Here is a 5352-nt window from a genome sequence, read left to right as displayed (position 1 = left end):
TACTTACTTGGCTCGGCTGATCACGTGTGTTGCACTCGCATCCTTTCATTTCTTTTAAAACCCCCTTTTTATGTTATTTTTTAAAATAATTTACCATTTCCTTAGTTTGAGTCCTGACACACCCGAGAGTATGCCTGAAATCCCTCAAACCAAGGCTCTGATACCAACTTGTAACGAACCAAATTTACAAAGAAATTTGTTTGATTTTTAATTAGTCAACCATAATTCATAAAACATGAAAATTCCAATAATTGTTTTCAAAACCACCAACATTACAACATTATTATTTTCAAAACATCAGAGTGTCCCCCAACCCATATCGAAAAGGAGAGATAGAGTGCATGCCGCATCATCACGCCTTAACAAATCCACAGACGGTAAGTTGAAAGCTTAGTGAGTCCCCCAGAGCATACCCCACACAAACCACATATCACATTAGCCATAAATTCCATCACTACTACTATCACATGTCAATTAGCTATGAAGCTATCTTTGTCGTTAGCCACAAGGCTATCTCTACCATCAACCATAAAGGCTATCTCTAACTTTATCCATAAGGCTATCTCTACCGTTACCCATAAAGGTTGTCTCTACCTTTAGCCATAAGGTTATCTCTACAATTAGCCACAAAGGCTATCTCCACCGCTTATCATGCATACATACATATCGCACCTCTACATAGCAAGTAAACCAACTAACATAAAATAGGATGGCCTTGGTGCCTTAGACCCATTGGTATGGTGAGAAAACTCACTTCTCAAAGGCTAAAATGGCGAACTGAAGTCAGATATATCCCCCACTGCTCCTCCCAAACTACCTATAATCAATGAGTAAATAACTCAACATAATCCCAAAAATACCCCCAGGGTCAACCCTGGTCAAAGTCAAAGTCTATAGTCAAGGTCAACAGTCCATATTGACCTTGACTCGTCTAGTACATACATCCACTTGTGGGGTCCCCTATTTAACTCATCGACTCGCCGAGTCACTCGAGAGACTCTTCGAGTTCCCTAATGTTTACGGTAGTAAACTACCAACCATGAACCTTTGGCTGTGAACCCTTGTTCGTGAACCCTCGGCCGTGAACCCTTGGCCGTGAATGAGAAAATCCTCTCGACTCGCCGACTCACTTGCACGACTCGCTGAGTCCCCTTATTCCCTTATGTGTATGGTCCTTTCCACTGGGACTTAATGTCCTAAACTTCGGATCTATACTCTACTAGCGTGGATAACATGTAAATTACAAACTTTACGTGTATACAAGGCCTCACATGGCCATAATACCGAAACTAACCTTCAAACAAGGTTTTCATGCATGGTAAAAGGTGCAACTTTATGATATTTGAGACCTAAGAAGGTCCAAATCTGGAACCATTTCCTTGTGATAGGTCTAGATCTAAGCTTGCTTCCATTTGCTCAAACTTGGTTATAAACTCTCAAATAAAATCTAGGCTTAAAGTAGCAAATTCATACCTCAATTCGGTGCCCAAGACGAAATAGATGCTAAATCTAGTGTTTTCCCCTTGACACATCTTCTTCAAGCTTGGAATCTCTTCCACAATCCCAAAGTTTAAGCTCCTAATGCTCTTACTTCACACACCCAAGTGTTTACGGCCGTAAATGCTCTTTTATGATGTTAAAGGAGGCTCCAACGGCGTATAATATTGTTTATATAGGGGCAAACCCCAACATTTAGGGTTTTCTTTAAACAGTCCGGACTCGCCAAGCCAACCCTTCGACTTGTCGAGTCGGTCCTGACCCATGTCCAAATATCACGATCCTACTCGACTAGTTGGACTCCCATCTCGCTGAGTCCATGCATAATTTCCTTTAATATAAATATTCCAACGAATTCCTAAATAGGTGTTACAAGTCTCCCCCACTTGAACTAGACTTCGTCCTTGAAGTCTGCTGAACCAAACAATTTGGGGTAATGCTCTTGAATCTCCTCTTCCGGTTCCTAAGTCCATTTGGAACCTTTCCGATGCTGCTATCACACTTACACCAGTCTTACTTCCTTATTTCGAAGAACCTTCGTCTTCCTATCCAGAATGGCAACAGGCTTCTCAATGTAGTTCAAGCTCTCATCCACCTGAATGTCATCTAACGAGACAACAACAGCTTCATCGGTGACACACTTCAGAAGCTGCGACACATGGAATGTGTTGTGAATCTGACTAAGCTCTGCCGGCAACTCGAAGCGGTAGACTACCTTACCTACCGGTCAACAATCCGGAACGGTCCTATATATCGGAGCCCTAGCTTGCTCCTTTTCCGAAACCTGATGATCCGTTTCCAGGGTGACATCTTTAATAACACGAAGTCCCCACCTGGAACTCCGAGTCTGATCGTCGTCGGTCAGCATAACTTTTCTGACGGCTCTTTGTGACTCGCATCCGGTCGCACACCTGTTGAATCAACCCCATAGTCTTGAGCACTACTTCAGTGCTTCCCATGACTCGGTGTCCAATCTCATCTTGAAACGACCCAAAATACGACCCAAAAATTTTTGTTTTAATATTACTAAAAATCACATCATCGAATGTCATACATAATAAGAACCATGGAATAAGTAACTCAAAAGTCATAGTAACCGTGTCAAAACAAAAACTGTATCAATCATATCAAAATATTTGAATAAAACTCCCAGGATAAAACTGAAACGGTGGTGTGTGAGATGCCATCAACCCGAGCTCTTCCATTTGCTAGCAGAAATACTTGAAACCAAAAACTTAAACTGTAAGCACGAAGCTTAGTGAGCTCCCCTAAACTACCACATACCATACAATTAGGCCTTGCCCACTACATCAGACCGAAGTCCGGAAACTGCATCGGACCAAAGTCTGGAACTAACCAGGGCCTTGCCCTCTGCATCGGACCGAAGTCCGGAAACTGCATCGGACCAAAGTCCAGAACTAACTGGGGCCTTGTCCCCTGCATCAGACTGAAGTCCGGAACTGACTGGGTCCTTTTCCCTTGCATCAGACCGAAGTCCAGAAACTGACTGAACATAGCATAACATAAACATATCAACTAGCATGAACACATATACTGCATATTGCATCGGGACCAGAGTCCGGAACACATAACACAAAACATGCTTGAATTACAAAGACATCAAGCACTCTAACTACTGCATCAGACCAAGGTCCGGTACTACTGCTAACTAAACGGGCCGGCATTGTGGCCGTAGACCCATTCCTACTGGAAAGAGACTCACCTCGTAATGCTGGCTGCTGAGATGTTAAATCTGAAATTGTCTGACTGCTGCTCTCGAATTCCTTGGCTACAAATCCCATAAATACTAAATCAAATACTGATAACAAACTTCAGGGTAAAAATGACCATTTTACCCCTGCTATGGTGTGGGTCACAAACATGGCCCAAACCCTCAATTCCTTCTAAGTCCTCCAATGGCCCACTAAAGGCCCACTAATGGCACCTATTTTCTACATTGGGCCCAAATCACTTTGTTGGGCCTTACTCTAGGCCCAACACCTAAACAAGGCCCATATTCACTAACTTCTGATGACTCCTAAGGCCTAAAGATTCTAAGTCCTAAGCACATCCCACACCGAGGCCCAAATGCTTGAAGCCCAAACTCACCGCATACGCGGGGCGTACCCCAAGGTACGCGGAGCGTACTGGCTGCTGGCTTGTATGTCGTGCGTACCTCCTTGTACGCCCAACGTACATCCCAGTAAATCCAACTTCCTATTAAGTGCTTAATCCTTCGATTCAGAAGCTGCAAATTCAGATTCATGTCTTATTCTCTATCTTAGGCCGTAAAGTTGCTTACTTGATGGCATTGGTAACTCAAAAAGGCTCAAACTTCAAAAAGCAATATCCTAACTCCATAGAAATGACTAGATCTCTTGCATAGCCTCATGCAAACCTCCAAGGTCGAACATTTATTGCTAATGAGGTGCTTTGAGCCTAAAGGATGGAAATCCCAAGCTCAAAAATGAAACTCCATGATCATGGTCCAACCTTTGGACCTAAAAAGGTCCAAAACTTCAATAATTCTAGATCTAGCATGTGAGGAAGAAAGTTCAGTGCTTTATACCTTCTTTTGGTGACAAAGAGTGAGTCTAAACCGGATCTCTGAGCTCAAGCTTCTTCTCCAACCTTTGCTTTCCTTCTTCACAACTTCTTTCTCACTAAAACCCTCACAAGGAGCAAAATCACACAAAAGAGAAATTAAGGACGTATTAGGGTTTGTTTGGGGGTGAGGAGGCTGGTAAGAATCCAGAGGGAGGCTATAATGGGGTTGATATAGGTCTTAAACCCTTAAATTAGGGTTTTCTTATCTGCTCACTTACGCTGCGCGTAAGTGTGCGCATCCCCGATTCCATCGCGGTCCATTATGCCCCGCGTATGTCCAGGCTACGCCCAGCGTACGTCTTATGGGTTGCCCAATACTTGGCCCAAGTGCATAAACCCAAAACAAATATTGTTTTCGTTCCATATTAGGCCCAACTATAATTTAAGAAAAATTAAATAATTAATACCTCGAGAGACAGGCGTTACAATTCACCCCCACTTGAATCAGACTTTGTCCTCTAAGTCTGCTGCTACTGAATCTAAAAACAACTTCGAATAATGCTCCCGCATTTTCTCCTCGGACTCCTACGTCCACTCTGAACCCTTCCGGTGCTGCCACAACACCTTCACTAGCTAAACCACCTTGTTCCTCAGGGCCTTCGTTTTCTGATCCAAAATCGTAATGGGTCTCTCGATGTAATTCAGGCTACTATCAACCTGAATATCCTCCAATGGTACAACTGTTGACTTGTCCACCAAAAACTTTCGCAACTGAGAAAAAGGAAATAGTGTTGTGGATCTGGCTGAGCTCTGCTGGAAGATCCAAACGGTAAGCAACCCGGACCACCCGGGCCAAAACCCTAAATGGACTAATGAATATGGGGCCCAGCTTGCCCTGCTTCCGGAATCTGATGACACCCTTCCAGGGTGAAACCTTCAGGAGGACCATATCGCCCACCTGAAACTCCAAGTCCGAACGCCTCTTGTTGGCGTAACTCTTCTGCCGATTCTGCACAGCTTGTAGTTTGCTACGGACCCGCTGGATCAACTCTATGGTCTTGAGCACCACCTCAGTGCTCCCAATGACTCGTTGACTGACCTCACCCCAACAAATCGGGGTCCTACACTTCCTCCCGTAGAGCATCTCAAAAGGAGGGCGGTCAACACTAGCATGGTAACTATTGTTATAGGAAAATTCTGCTAATGGAAGATACGTATCCCAAATGCCACTGAAATGTAGGACACATGCCCAAAGCATGTCCTTGAGAGTCTAAATCGTCCTCTCACTCTGCCCGTCCGTCTGAGGGT

This window comes from Lactuca serriola, chromosome 2 (assembly GCF_051521515.1).
Source record: "Lactuca serriola cultivar US96UC23 chromosome 2, Lser_US96UC23_V15, whole genome shotgun sequence".
Lineage (NCBI taxonomy): Eukaryota > Viridiplantae > Streptophyta > Magnoliopsida > Asterales > Asteraceae > Lactuca > Lactuca serriola.
The sequence above is the reverse complement of the archived record's forward strand: the minus strand, read 5'-3'. Positions refer to the sequence as shown.